Raw genomic sequence first — 16,035 nt, 5'->3', positions numbered from 1 at the left:
AGCTTTCATCAAAACAGCTGAGTGTCCTGGGCCAGGCTGTCTAGGTGTGAATTCCCATGCCTCTTCTGGGACAGAAACTCACTGTCTTTCTGAGCAAAATAAGGGAAGTCCAGGCTAGTGGGAGACAGCAGAGGGAAGAGGAGAGGCCTGTGGGAGGTAGGAGGGAGTAAGGCCGGCTGAAACTGGGTCAGGGGATAAAGGCAGCCAGGGCCCATGGAAGCAGAAAGAGATCACCTTCATAGAAAGTTCTTTCCAGTGATTCCATGGCAATGATAAATGGGGCTCAGGACAAGGGTGAAGAGAAACCATGGACACATAAAGGCAGTGACTCCCTGGGTAATGGATTTGCAATGAGGGCTCTGTCTTCACCTCTCTGGGACTCTGCTAAAGAAGGATGGGCCCCAGTAAGTAGGACATGGGCCTGGTCCAGATGCCTGAGGCTTATCCCACAGGCTTCTTGTATCCTGGCCTCCAGACCCTGGATTTCTGTAAAAACCTTTTAAACATTCCTTCTGTGAGTAGCAGATCATCCATCTAAGAGAAACCAAGAGACCTGGACTCAGGAACTCAGAGATCAGTGCCCCAGGAAAGATGGCATTTAATGGTAGAAAGAGCACTTGGCTTGCTCAGCCTTGGCCAGAACCCCTAGGTCTCACCTGTCTGTGGAATAGACTGGACGCTTGACATGTGCAAGGCATTTTACATGGTTCTTCTTCATCCTCACAGCTCTCTTACCAGAAAGGTTCAAAAACTTTGCCTGAGTTACAGAGGAGGAAACTGAGGCTCAGCAAAATTGCTACTTGCCCAGAGTCCCAATGCTAACTGGCAATACAATAGGGAGCCAAGTCCAAGTCTTTCCTGGCTAGGAACTTGGCTCTCAAGACCTCCTCACCATCTTGCTGAGAACTGGACCTGGGATACAAGTAAGGACAGTTGGCATTATGAGGGCACACCCTGTAAACCAGAAACTGCTCTCTGGATTACCTGATGTCACAGGGTCACTTCTTTCAGCTCCCATTGTACAGATGGGAAAAATGAGGTCTAGGAAGGGGTAAATATCTACCATGAGTCACTAGAGTACAACAGGGATCAGGTATCTGGGACCTCATAGAGCCATAATCAAGGGATGGAACTTCCCCTCTGGTCCCCTGTGTGAGGCCAATCCCTAGTCACAACAGACTTCTGTTGAGGGTTCCAAGTGATGTTGGAAGCTAAGGCTGGGGAGGAGGAGGAAGCTTTAATCTCCTCTGGCCTTGGAGAGATGGCACATGCCTTTAGTTCCAGCACTCAGGAGACAGAGGCAGGTGCATTTCTATAAGTTCAAGACCAGCCTGGTCTACAAGAGCTAGTTCCAGGACAGGCTCCAAAGCTACACAGAGAAACCCTGTCTCGGAGGAAAAAAAAAAAAAGCTGATTCCTCATTATTATCCATCACCCAATTCCTCAGAGTCAGTATGGCTGACTCAGTCTGAGTCCAATGGACTAAGATCCATGGTCAGTGATAGCTGGGATACCAGCTGGGACTGATCCAGACCCCCAAGAACATGTGTTTCAGTGAGGAAACCTCGGAAATCCACAGGACCTCCTGTAGTAGTTCAGTACTTATCCCTAGCATAGGTGTGGACTCTGGAAGCCCATTCCACATAGAGGAATACTCCCTGAGCCAAGACACACGGGGGTGGACCTAGGCCCTATCCCAAAGGATACAATAGACTCTGATGACACCCTATTGAAGGTCTCACCATCCAGGGGGAGCACAAAGGATATGTAACAAGTAGGGTTTTAGTTGGGAGGGAGGTGGTAGGAGGGGAGGGAGAGGGAACTGGGATTGTCATGTAAAACAATCTTTTTTTCTAATTCAAATAAAAAATCTGCAAAAAAAAAAGAAAGAAAGAAAAGATCTATGGTCAGACATAAGTGTTCAACATCCTTAGCCATCAGGGAAAGGCAAATCAAAACAACTCTGAGATACCATCTTACTCCTGTTAGAATGGCTAAAATCAAAAACACCAATGACAGTTTATGCTGGAGAGGATGTGGAGAAAGGGGAACACTTCTCCACTGCTGGTGGGAGTGCCAACTTGTACAGCCACTTTGGAAATCAGTATGGCGACTCCTCAAGAAAATGGGAATCAGTCTACCACAAGATCCAGCAATTCCACTCCTAGGCATATACCCAAAAGAAGCACATTCATACAACAAGGACATCTGTTCAACGATGTTCATAGCAGCACTATTTGTAATAGCCAGAAACTGGAAGCAGCCTAGATGCCCCTCAACCGAAGAATGGATAGAGAAAATGTGGTACATTTACACAATGGAGTACTACTCAGCAGGGGGAAAAAAAACAATGGAATCTTGAAATTTGCAGGAAAACGGATGGAACTAGAAGAAACCATTCTGAGCAAGGTAACCCAATCACAAAAAGACAAACATGATATGCACTCACTCATATGTGGATTTTAGACATAGAGTAAGGGATTACCAGCCTACAATCCACACTGCCAAAGAAACTAGTAAACAAGGAAGACCCTAAAAGAGACAAACTTTGTTCCCTGGAGAAGGGGAAAGGGTCACGATCCCCTGAGCAAATTGAGAACATGGGAAGAGGGGGAAGGGAGCTACGAGAATGAGAAGGGAAGAAAAGGAAGGGAAGCAGAGGTCATGAGGGAGCAGAAAGGTTGAGTCAGGGGAAGAATAGAAGAAAGGGTATGTGATAGGTAGGGTTTTAGTTGGGGGGAGGAAGGGAGGGAAAAGGGAACTGGGATTGTCATGTAAATCAGTCTTGTTTCTAATTCAAATAAAAAAATGATAAAAAAAAAAAAAAAAAGATCTACGGTCAGGCCTTGATCCTGCTCCCAGACCTTGGTAGAGCTGGTTACTAGGAGCTTTGCAAGTCAGTTCCTCCTCCACATGATAGGATTTCAACTTCTCCACCCGCCAAACCAAATCCATATCTATCCTCCCAGCCTAGCTCAGCCCATCCACATACAACCACCACCTTCCCAGAATGCACCCCTCAGTCATCAAGAGAGTTGTTAAAGCAACAGAACTAAGCCCACCTGATAAAAGTATACTCATCAGAAAACACAACTTCCCTCCACGTACAATGCTGCCTGAAACCATCTATACTAGACCTGTTTTATATTGAAGAACATGACTTCCCCTTTCCTGTCTGCTGATAAATGATCCATGAAAACATGCAGGGCCTGTGGAGATGACTCAATGATCCAGGAAAACATGCAGGGCCTGTGGAGATGACTCAGTTAGTAAGGGGCTTACTGCACGAGCACAGAGAACTGAGTTCTAATGCCCAGCAACTGTGTCAAAAGCTGGGTACTGTCTGCAGGCGCCAGAACTTGCTGTCCAGCCAGCCAAGGTAAGTTGGTAAACCCTGGGTTCTGTAAGTGACCCTGTCTCAAAAACTAAAGTAAACAGTGATTGAGAAAGACATGTGATGTAGACTTCTGGCCTCCACACACACAGGAAAGCAAGGACATGTACACAAACACACCAAATAAAACGCATATAAAGGACAAAGTAGGTTGATGCCTGCTTAAGGCTGGGGACTTGGGAGAATTGGGGGGTGATGTGTAAAGAATACTGAGGTTTTAGGGTAATGAAGATGAAAATGGTTTCAAACTGATGGTCCTGATGGGTGTAAAACTATGGATATAAGAAAATCGTTACAGGATCTGGAGAGATGTCTCAGAAGTTAAGAGCCCTGACTCGATTCCCAGCACCCACATGGGCACTCAAAACCATCTGTAACTCCAGTCTCAGGGGATCCAGAGCTTTCTGGCCTCTGAGACCACCATGCATGAACATGGAGCACATACATACATACATGCAGGCAAAACATTCACACACAGAAAATAAAAACGACTAAAGGTTTTTAAAAGAAGAAAAGCATTAGTTGTATACTCTAAATGAGTACTGTTCTGAACATGGAGGTAATTTCTGTAATCTGAGCCCTGGGGAGGCTGAGGCAGGAGGAATCACAAGTTAAAGGGTAGCCTGAGCTGCATAGTGATAGGCTATCCCGGACAATAAATCCCGGGAGACTCTGTCTCAAAAATGACAAAAAGCAAAAGAGACAAACAGGCAAATTGAATACGTACATTCTACCTCTCCAGAGCTGTCACCAAGCCTGCAAACACAAAGACCTGAGTCCTGCTAACCCTTCTCTTGTGTTTATCAGTGCCAGTTGTCCTCACAAAGCTACTTGACCCAAGATTTCAATAACATCAGAATCACTTCCAACAAATTCAAAGCAGCCACTTTTTTTAAAGCAGAAAAAATGAGCACTTATCATGAGCAGCTGTCACAGTCCCTGAGGGAGAGACTGAGGCCCTAGCAGCTACACACTTGCTGATAAAGGCAGACTGGAGAGGGCTGGCTTTGCATCACTAATGGCCTCTGAGCCTGCAATGACGTCAGCCAGGAATAACTGTGGCATGAGCTTCACAAAGAACGGCAGTCATGTGTTCTTCTCTGATGATACTAGAATGAAGGGAAGAGCCATCCAAGTGTGCTTTTAAAACCAGCACCTTTGTTTGCTGCTACTCCGTATTCCTGCCCAGGGAGGGACCTGGATTGCCAGCGCATGGGAAATGTTCAGATCCTGTCCTTGGCAGCTGCCCTGATCTAAGCTCAAGCCTCAGACCTCCCAGCCAGCCTTTCTGCTGTGGAGGTAACTCCTTGTTAGACCCCTGGAAAACTCAGGTATCCGGGGTCCCAGGCCACGACCACGGTCATCCCAATCACCAGGCGGATTCGAGAGCTTGTTGCAAACTGCATGAGGCTTTATTGTAATTTAACGAGCTAACCCCATGTTAGCTCGGGTCTTTCACCCACCCGTCATGGCGGATGGCTAGCAAAGACAGCTCCTAGGGCCTCCCAAGAGATCTTATAGGACAGTGTAAGGGGAGTGTCTAGGGGTACGCACAGGCTCACGATTGGTGTGCCTCCAGGCTTGGAGGGCTTGCCCTGTGTTGATTGGTCAATTGGTTGTTAAGGCCCATAGGCCCTCCCAGGGTGGTTGCTATGCTTTGTGCGTCATTGCTGTTACGCTTGTCCGTAAAGCACACCCAGGGTTGTAAAGCATAGCGCCACCAGCTAACTTCTGATTGGCTCCTTGTCAAGAGGCAGGCATCTGACTTTCTAGTGACTAACTTCTGATTGTTTCCTTGTCTCGAGGCAGGCATCTGACCTCTAAGTGACCAAGGCAAGGTTATGGCAAGCACGTGTTCGGCTGTTATGGCTGCCGAAAGGGGAGCTGGTCCCTTCATCCTGAAGCAGCATAGGCTGGAGCTCACAGAGTGAACCTGGGGTTCAGTGTAGGTAGATGAGACCCAACGGGGAGTTTTCTGGAGGTGTCTAGGAGACGAGCTTCCTCACATCTCAAAAAGAACTTTTAGAAACCCAGTATTCCCTCCCAGACAAGCCTGGATTGGTGTTCCATGATGTGTGGCAACTTATTCAGAAGGTTAATGGCTTTAAAACAACAAATGCTGGTTGCTGTCTGTATCTTCCATCAGTGGCCAACCAGGAACAGCCTAGGGTTTATATCTCCAGCTCAGAGCTCCTCATGAGGCGCCCCTGTCACTCCAGGCTTAGCTGAAGCTTTGGGGCCAGCATGTGAACAGGCTGTACTAACCTGGCCCTTCTTTGGGACTTTTCAGTGGCTTCTGGCAGTAACACCTGGCTTTCCCTAGCTGTGGGTCATAGGCCTCAGTTTCCCATCTCAAGGTCAGCTGTGTGGCCTTTCCAGCAGAGTAGCCATTTCCTAGCCAGAACAAGAGTCCTGAAAGAGAAAGCTGAAGGCTGCTTCAAGGTAACAGACCATCACTCTCACTCTGTTATGTTTGTAGGAGTTCACCAAGCCAAGCCTATGCTAAAACAGAGGGGCCCTGGGCTCCACCTTTGAAAGGAAGTGTCGAAGAACTTGTGGATGTGTTCAACCCATACTGAAGAAGCCTGCAGCCTCAGAGACATTGTTCTTTCTTTCAAAGATTCTAGCTTTTAAATTTTCCCCTTTTGTACAAAACAAAATAGAAGAAAAGATTACAACTGCCAAGGCGTTAATTACTATAACATGTATACACACACACACACACACACACACAGAGAGAGAGAGAGAGAGAGAGAGAGAGAGAGAGAGAGAGAGAGAGACCAATCCAGATAGGACGACAGGCTTGTTTACAGTAAGAAAATAAGTTAAATTAAGGTAGGTGTCACTGGAAACATTTAGAAAACAAACATACGAGACAATAGGTGTCCCTGTTTACAGCAGTGTGGAAGGGAAGAGACATTGAGGGGCAGGCAAAACACAAGGAATGAGTTCCACAGATCCAGTCAAAAAATTGTTCCCAAATGTATCACATTTTCAGCCCCTAGCTAGCGGTTGAATCCTACAGACTTGCACTACTCCAAGTGTCTAGCTACTGAGAGGGAAAGAGATTGAATAAGCCAGGAGAACTACAAAATCTCTGCTAACCAAAGCTGAACATCACCCTGAGTTTGCTCTCCACTACAGTTCTTGTATTTTTTTGAGGAATATCAAGAAGACAGGCAGACACAGAGCAAAAACCACACTGCAGTTACTGCCTCTCAAGGGGAAATACAGCCAACATTGCTGGTTAAACAAGAATTTCCCAGTTCACTTTTGTTGCTGTTAGGTCTTTGTTTTGTTTTTGGATACTTTTTTTACGTTTTGTTTGTCTTGAGACAGGGTTTCACTGTAGCCCTAGCTGGCCTGGAATTTCCTATGTAAACCAGGCCGGCCTTGAACTCACAGTGAGCTGCCACACCAACAATGCAGGTTTACCACAGTTGATGAGAAGACCACTTAAGATTTGTTTCTCTCATGGGCACACGGGAGAAGAATGCCTATGAAATAAACTAAAGTTAATCTCATGTCCTGTTGTGTGTAGGGTCCTTTCTTGCTCAACAGGTAGGAATTTCTAGGAAACATTGGCTCTATGCCCACCCTCATGAGGAATCTGACCAACGTAGATCCAAGTTCTAGCAAACTTCCAGAAGACTATACGTGGGAATCGTATTTCAGATCTCTATGAGTTTGAGGCCAGTCTGGTCTACAGTTGAGTTCTATGCCAACTATGGCTACATGGTGAGACCTGTCTCAAAATAAAATAAAGGCAGTTTTTCTAGCAGGCTGTGGAAGCAGAAAGTAGAAGCAGACCCCAGGAGCTACAGACCATTACCTTGATTCTAGTAACAGCAAACGTCAACAACTGTCCTAAGTCATTGTTCACCGTACAAAAGAACAAAGGTCATCAGTTAAGTATTTTAAAGGAAGATGTAAAAAGGAAAAAATGCAATCAGCCTGGGAGGCTGGGAATCAGAACTCTATGTAATCACCAAGGAGTGGCCCATTGAAGGGCAACAGCTAAATATGCACCCACCTATACCTGGCAGACACTAAGACACTCCACACAAAGCTTGACTTGGAGAGTATGGATCTCCAATAACACCAGCAAAGTGGCAGGAACAAAGAACTACCTCTGTAACATTTTGGTGTCCAGATAGCAGAGTACAGACTGTTCCATGACTCAATGCACATTCCACTAGCCACACAGAAGGAAGCAGATGCATTATTCATTCCTCTTTGCTTTTTGCTTGAGAGGAATGTTTATCATTGGTCATTCCGATATACTTTGAAATGACCCTGTGTTAGTTTAATCCACCAAACAACAGTACAAAAGTTAGCATCAAGTAAGAGAGAAGCATCCTGTGGACTTGCTGTTCCACTCAGGCAACCACATAAGAGAAAGGACCAAGATGGTCAAGTTCATTCGAGCCCCTTCTTCCTCCAGTGGAAAGAGATGCTCCCACCAGTCCAAAGCCCTGTCACTACCCACACCCCAAGTGCAGTCTCAAGGAGTTTGAAGTCACCCTGTCATCCTTCACAGAAGCTAGCTACCTGAGCACCAGCCCCAGAGACTAAACAACCATTATGTAGCCAAAAAGAACCAGTTTCTAGAAAGATGTAAAGATAGCAGCCCCCCCCCATGCCTGTGTGAACTAAGCCAGCCCTAGAGCAGGCCTTCTTTGAAACTTGGCAGTTTTATGACACATCCTCCTTAGAGGTCCTGGATGCCTGATTGCTGCTGTTTGAATCCCATCCTGACTCAGGTAGGAATGAAGGTAGCAGTCTTGAGAGTCATGCAGCACCAGTAACTCATGATTTTTACAAGAGTCACTCCCCTCCCTGGGGAACATCCGGGACACTACAATCAGTTGAGCAGGCACAGAGGGGCATGGAGCTCTCATCTATATGAGAATCAGCCCAGAATGGCTTTCACCCAAGGATCAGGATCCAGGCACACTGGTTTATTGAGTGGTGGAGATGGAAACCAAGGCCGTGTGCATGGTAAGAAGTGCTCTCCCAGCGGGCCTCTATTATCCCCCATGTCCCTTCCAGAAACTTCTTAAGTTCTTACTTGGGGAGAGAGGTCCGGTGGGTGTAAGTGATGGGGAAAATGAGGCCAGAAATGGAAGAAAAGAGAGAGAGTTATACGAAGCTCCACTGGTCACTCTCGGGAGTGTCATTCGCGTGGCTTGGCTCCCAGAGACCCAGCTGCACTTTCTGATAGAAACCTCGGCTGTGTCCCCAACTCCACCTAGGTTCCGTTCATTATTCCAGCTACCTTTCCCTCCCCACCAAGGAAGAGCTCCTATGTTTATAACACTTTTAATTATAGAATTGTGTTAAAATTCTTTGTGGAACACATGGCAGAAATCCAGCTGAAACTGGCTAAAACAAAAATGAATACATAAATAAAAATTCATTGAAATAAATTTGAAAAGTTCAAGGGCAGAGGCTAGGACGCCAAAAGAAGTTGTTGGCTCGAATGCTCAGCCTGTATTCCCGCCCCTGATCCTGTCTTCCTTGTCGCCCGCCTTCTCCTGCACGAAGCTGCACATAGCCAGAAAGAAATACAGGGATCTCTCCCATCCCAAAGACCTGGAAACTCCCTTGGCAAACACAGACAAGGTCCACCCTCTCCAGGGCCCATGATCTCACTGAGAAACTGATTGGCCAGCTTGGTCACATGCAAAGCCCTTTGCCCAATCACATAATCGGCTAGGGCTGCAAGCCCCGGCCCTTCAGTCAAGGCCAGACAGCACCATGTAGTTGATGAGGCCCCAGGAACCCTATAAGAAAAGAGAAGAGAGGCCGGTGGTGGTGGTGCATGCCTTTAATCCCAGCACATGGGAGGCAGAGGCAGGCAGATCTCTGTGAGTTCGAGACCAGCCTGGTCTACAAGAGCTAGTTCCAGGACAGTCTCCAAAGCCACAGAGAAACCCTGTCTCGAAAAACGAGAGAAGAGAGAGAGAGAGAGAGAGAGAAGAGAAGAGAGAGAGAGAAGAGAGAGAGAGAGAGAGAGAGAGAGAGAGAGAGAGAGGAGCTTCTCCAACACGTAAAGGTACTAAGCAGACCCCAGATACAATCGCAAGGTGGTTTGGGGCCAGATGGACTTGGGTTCAAATCTTAGTTCAACCACTGAGTAATTGCGTGGAAAGTCACTCGAGCCATGTGAGAATTAACGTTTTCATCTCCAAAATGTATATCACACCTGCCTGTCGATGTTGTGGCAAGAATTTCCGAGGACAATGAAGTGTTTGGAAAGGTCGCAAGTTCTCAAGGTAGCACATGTAACCTCACTGCTCTAAAGACCACCCACTGTGGCTGGGCGTTTGGACCCACTATCAATGAAAGCCAGGTATCTCAGGGCTAGAGAGGTGACTCGGTGGTTAAGAGCATACCCTGCTCTTGGAGAGAGCCAGAATTCTGTTCCCAGCACCAATAACTGCCAGTAACTCTAGCTCCAGGAGATCCAACGCCCTCTTCTGGCCTCCTTGGGCACCTGCACTCACATATAATCATAATTAAAGATAAAATAAATCTTAAGGGGAAAAAATGTGTCTCTTTCCCTATTTGCTTCCATGGGACTGGCTCCAGGCATTTCATACATCACCTCCTGGACACACAGACCCCACCCAAGAAACCTCCTATTAGAACAAGTTATTAAAGATTCAGGGAAAGGAGTGGACCATGAGATGGATGGCAAGAAACAAGCCCTGGAGATGAGCTTGGCTTTACCAATCCTAAATAGCAGTGTATGGCTGTTAAACCCTTTATATTGTTGCCACTAAGTCCCCATCTCTCTCTCTCTCTCTCTCTCTCTCTCTCTCTCTCTCTCTCTCTCTCTGTGTGTGTGTGTGTGTGTGTGTGTGTGTGTGTGTGTGTGTATGTGTGTGGTATGTCTGTGTACACACATGTATGCAGGTGTGTTTGCCCATGCAGGCACAGATGGAGACCAGAGGCTGACAACCAGATATATTCCTCATATGCATCTCCAGGTTTGCTTTGTTTGTTTTGAGACAGGGTCTCTCAATGAAACTGCAACTCACCATTTTGACTAGACTGGTGGGCAAGTCCCAGGGGGCCTTCACCTGCCCTCATTTGGGTTATAGATACATGCCCTCACGCCTGTCTTTTTTCTTTTATGTGAGTGCTGGGGATCTGAACTCAGACCCTCATGCTTGCACACAAGCAACTTATCCACTGAGCCATCTCCTCAGCCCATTACACTCAGTCCCTTTTGCTTTGCTGTCTGTCTGTCTATCTATATCTAATCTCTCATCTATTTCTTATCTGTCACTCTCCTACACTCCCTTCCCTTCCTTTTCCTCTCTTGTTTCACCTTGGGAAGGTGTGCCTGTTAGTGTTGGTCAGCTTGGCACGTACTAAGTCACTTGGGAATAGTGAAACTCAGTTAGGGAATTTCCTCCCTTGGATTGGCCTGTGCACATACCTATAGGGACATTTTCATGACGGATGGTTGCTATGAGAGGACCCAGTCCTGGGCAACTGGGTATAAAAAAGCAGGCTGCGGAAGCCATGGGGAGCAAGCCAGTTAGCAGCATTCCTCCATGGCCTCTTCACTTCCTGCCTCCAGATTCCTGCCTTGAACTCCTGCCCTGACTTCCCTCCATGACGAACTCTAATCTGTAAGATAAAATAAACCCTTTCTTCCCCAATTTGCTCTTGGCCACAGTGTTCACAAGATGAAGCAAACTAGGACAGACAGGCATGTGATCCCTTGAGGGTAGGGCGGCTTTCCTGGGGAAGGGATGAAGCATGACCTTCTTGCCTGGGAAGGGGGCTGGTCCATGTCCTAAAGGAAAAACAAAAAAGCCCCACTATGGTGACTCTCCTGCTTTTCCATATTATCTACTGTTTCTGCTTCTTCCCTTTCTTCTGAGATGGGGTCTCTGTTGCCCAGGCTAGTCTCAAACTAACAGCCCACATAATCTTCCTGCTTTAGTCCCACAAATACCTGGAACCTCCTATGAGTACCTTGTATCTCACGGGACTTTGGCTTTCTTTCTTCTTGTGGTGGGGGCCAAACCTGAGGCTCTGCCCATGCTGAGCGAGCTCTCTACACTGAACCACACCTCCAGCCCTTGGATCTATTTATTAATGCATCCTGATCTACTCCTCTATCTAGAAAAATCAAAAATGAAAGATGATATAAAATACAGTTGACAGAAATTTTGGGATGAGTGAGGATTTGGAGGTTATGGGGGGGCGGTGGACGACCTGGAAACTGTCGATTGAAACACAGAGACTGGAAAAGTCAACAGACTTTATTTGGGGTCTGTGCAATGGCAGTTCAGAAAACATGGATTCAAATATCTAAATCACTGTTCCAAAGAAGATAGGGAAGGCAGGAGATGTCAATTTATTACAAAGCCATAACAAGACTCTGAGAAGCAACTTCTGTTGGAGTTGAGAACAAGTGTATGATAACTCTTTGATATGTACCCAAGTCCCCAAGACACCCGCAGGCAAAAGGTGACCAGCTTCACACATATAGACACACACACAGAGAGAGAGAGAGAGAGAGAGAGAGAGAGAGAGAGAGAGAGAGAGAGAGAGAGAGAGAGACAGAGAGAGAGACAGAGAGAGAGAGACAGAGACAGAGAGAGACAGAGAGACAGAGAGACAGAGAGACAGAGAGACAGAGAGAGAGAAAGAGTAGGAATGTGGTCATTGCCTCCCAGAAAAGTTATTTCAGGAAGATTTTCACCCAGGGCCCCCACCAGAGCATGTTCCCAGCTAGAAACCCTGAAAGTGACACTTGTAAGGACCAGCCCCAGGATCCCACCCACTGCAGCAGCCCATGAGCACTTAACCACCTGAACTGCTGAACTGTCGTGGATTGACCTACAGCCTAAGCACTGAGCTTCATTTGCCTGCCCTGGGCAGCACCTCCTTGCTCCCCAGCTTGAGAGGTGCCCTGCTGCCAGGATGGGGGGGGCCACTCTACCTGTACACAGTCCCTGCTGGCCCTGCCCTGCGTCCTTCACAGCCCACACTCCCCTTTTCACCTTAGATACTGGTGGCTCAGCACCCCTGTAAGCCTGTGCATTTGAACTCTAGACCACTTCCCTCCCCATCAAAGCATGGTACAATACTAAAATTTGCTCCAAAGTTGTTATTTTGTAAGGATAGTTACAATTTTTTTCTTGAAACTATTCATCTGGAAATAGCTGCTTTGTAACTGGAACTTCTCAAAGAGAGAGAAGCCTAGCCCACACATTCCTTCAAATGTAATGAAACTTTTATGGATGCTAAATTTAAGAATTAATGAGGTTGATAAAATGTTACAGTTGGATATTTTATTACAAATTTATTGGTTTCCATTTGGGCAGGGTTCTCATTTTAGAACCAAGCATTTCTTTTCCAATTATCATGCTCACGTGGGCCTCTGAGGATGCCCAGAGCTCTATGCATGCCGGCGCTCGGGCGCGGGTACATACACACACACACACACACACACACACACACACACACACAGTGCCCTTATCCCCCCCACACACACACAGTGTCCTTACCCACACACCACGCACACACACACTGTGCTTACACACATCACACACACACAGATACACACACCATGCCCCACACACAGACATTTATGCTTCAATGGTACTTTGGTGGCAGACAGTTAGGTCAAAACAAGGACCCATGTCATGTCACTTCATGTGACATGAGTACTACTTTTTAAGACTTATTTTTATTTTATGTATATGTCTTTGTATGTCATGTATGTAGGGGTGTCTAAGGAGGCCAGAAGAGGTCATTGAACCCCTTGAACTGAAATTACAAACAACTGTGAGCCACCCATGTCGGTGCTGGAAACCAAAGCAGGTCCTCTGGCAGAGTGACCAGCACTCTTAAGCAATAAGCCACCTCTCCATCCTCTGACATAGAGTACTTCTTCATAGCAACCCGTGGCTTAGGCTGCAAAGGGCACAGAGCCCAAAACAAGTGATTCTCCGCTTAGCATGGCCATTGCTTTCCTCCTAGGAGAGTGGGTCCTAGGCTAAAGAGAAGGCCCATATGCCCCGGGTTCCATAGTGGACACAGAGAAGTTACTGGCACTTTTTCTGTGACTGCAGGCTCTACCTTCCAAGCAGGTGGCATCGGTGTGAGTTGACGGGAAAGATTTCCTCATGGCACAAGGACAGTGCCCTGAAGCGGGGCTTTGAAAAGCAGACGCTGGACACGAGGGCACAGTATCCAGCCTCTGCATATCCAGATGGAAGGATGGAGTGAGTCAACCTTCAGCCACGTATGTAGCAAGGACTGAGGCAAAGAAAAGACGTTTGCTCCTGCCTGCCTCCTTCGCTTTATCGACAATCTGCTGAAATTTCATTTCTCGCCACTGGGTGGAGCCAATGTCCACAATAACAGAGTTGGGCTCTGCAGCTGGGTTCTGAAAGAGGTCGGTTCGGGAGACAGTGCTAAACAACAGTGGGCTATTTCAGAGTTCTTCCCCGGGGACCACATAAGGACACGGAACAGAAAACTCCGTCCCAGAGCGTACCTATTATTATTATTATTATTGTTATTATTATTATTATTATTATTATTATTATTATTATTATTATGCCTAAATAGTCTTCTCTGTCTAGACCCACAGTAAAAGCTAAGTGGACTCAAAGCTGACCCTAGCAGTCCCAAAATCCCACTTACCAGATGTCTGATGCCCTGAGAGAGGGTCAAGAGGAGTTGGACAGGGCTGCCTGGGGGCAACTGCTCCCAGCTCCAGCTCCTGCGGTTGGAGAGAGCACGCATGAGGAAATGTCACCTCCAGAAAGGTGATCCTGAAACCGGAAAGGGGGGGCACCCACCAGACCTCAAAGTATACATTTGCACAGGCTCTGCGGAGGCCGCCGCCTTCAGCACTGCCTGGGGCAGGCGGCGATGGTACTCAACGGAGCTTAAGGCTTTCATAGCAGAAGCTGCTGAGCGAAGCCGCACACAGGCTGCAGAGACAGGTGGAGGGGGCGGAGCTCAGGCCCCAGAGGCTCCCTCATTGGGTGTAGGGGTTGCTGGGGTACTGACAAGGGGGGCTAGCTGAGGAGGGGGTAGAACCTGAATGGGCTGAAAGGTGTGGGTTTTGAAAGAAGGACTCCGTGGGGGGAAGATGCAGAAACCTGGTGCAGGTTGGCGGGATCTTAGCCGGCATCTAGAGTAGCCATTAACCTTGCTGTTCTCAGGCACACGAGCACATGGCTTGCGATATACTCAGGAAGAACCCAGCTCCATGCTCCTTCAGGCAAAGTGTGCATGCTTTTGTACCTTACCTCTCCCAGAGCAGACCTCTGTTTCCCGTGTTTGTGTTTGGGGGTCGGAGATAAGAACCCAAGATACTGGCCGACTCCTCCCCTAGCTCTTGCTGGCTTCCTACCAGAGGAACAAGGCAGATGTTCAGCCCTCTTCCATTTTCCACACACCCTCCTCTACCCTCATCTCTCCGTTAAACCAAACTCTCTCTAGGTCACAGAGCTTTGCAGGCCAAGCACAGAGCCCGCTCCCCCTACATTTGTCCCCACCCCCACCCCCACCACCCCCCACCCCCGCACACGCCCCACCTTTGTCCTTTCTCATCTCATCTGACTGTAGTGAATTCACTATTGACCCATAGTTACTAACTGGGCACCTGCTGTGCTCAGGTTCTGAACCAGGTACCAGAGGAAAAGTTGTGTTGTGGATGAGCGTACCCCGAAAGCGTCTTGCTCCTTTCTCCCAATCAAGGACTGGACTGGGGGCTTCCTTCCTGCTGACTAACCTTCATTGGGCCAGAAAGAGCCACACAGGCTGCTGAGGGAGAATTGTCATTGCTAGTCTTACTCAGCTGTGGGCCCTGACTGCAACAGTACCAACCAACCAGGCAAGATGAGTCCACTGTGCAATAGTATCAGGTCTGTCATGCCTTCTGCATGGGGGGACTCCACATCTGGTACTGTAAACCCAGTCAAAAGCCAGTGACTGAGGAAGTCACACTGAAGAAGCTGCAGCTATTGTCTGGCAAAGTGGACAGGATGTGTCTGTCAAATTTGTCTTCCAAACAACTGTGTTTGTGCCCATAGATTAATGCTGTTATCAGCTTTGGTCAAAGAAACCTACATAACTGGTCAAGGTACCAGAATGCCCAGCCATAAATAGGACATCTACATCACTGCCCCCCAACACACACACACATACACACACACACACACACACACACACACACACACACACACACACACACACCTACCTTAGGGAACATCGCCCAAGAAGGGACAGAGAAAACATTAGATCTGAAAGAAGAGTTGAGGGTGGGGAGAATTGAGGGTGGGGAGAAGTGTGAAATGGTGACTTCCAGGTATGACATGGCTGTTGTACACTTGAACTGACACGACACGTCATCAGCTGGACAAGACTGAGCCCACTGATACCCTGTCATGAGGTCAGGACTTATGGGATCCCATCCCTCCCTGAGGATTTATACACAGTTCACAATTGATAGGAAAGGGAGAGAGATCTTTTTATTTTTTTATTTTAATTACAAAGAAAATTATTTTACATGTCAATCCCAGGTCCCTTTCCTTCCCCTCCTCCCCTGCCCCCCCCCAACTAACACCCTACCTATCCCATACTCTTTCTTCTCC

General features: G+C 47.4%; 1 protein-coding gene across 1 annotated transcript in view; it reads right to left on the bottom strand.

Annotated features, from left to right (window-relative positions):
- LOC100752606 (cholesterol side-chain cleavage enzyme, mitochondrial) overlaps positions 1-14,156 on the bottom strand; it is a 31,177-nt gene extending 17,021 nt beyond the window's left edge. Inside the window, exon 1 of the mRNA XM_035444400.1 lies at positions 14,075-14,156. The gene's annotated coding sequence lies outside the window, so the exon portion shown is untranslated. The remainder of the gene's footprint in view (positions 1-14,074) is intronic.
- Between the last annotated feature and the right edge of the window lie 1,879 nt (positions 14,157-16,035).

This window comes from Cricetulus griseus, chromosome 4 (assembly GCF_003668045.3).
Source record: "Cricetulus griseus strain 17A/GY chromosome 4, alternate assembly CriGri-PICRH-1.0, whole genome shotgun sequence".
NCBI classification, from domain to species: Eukaryota; Metazoa; Chordata; class Mammalia; order Rodentia; family Cricetidae; genus Cricetulus; species Cricetulus griseus.
The sequence above is the reverse complement of the archived record's forward strand: the minus strand, read 5'-3'. Positions and strand labels throughout refer to the sequence as shown.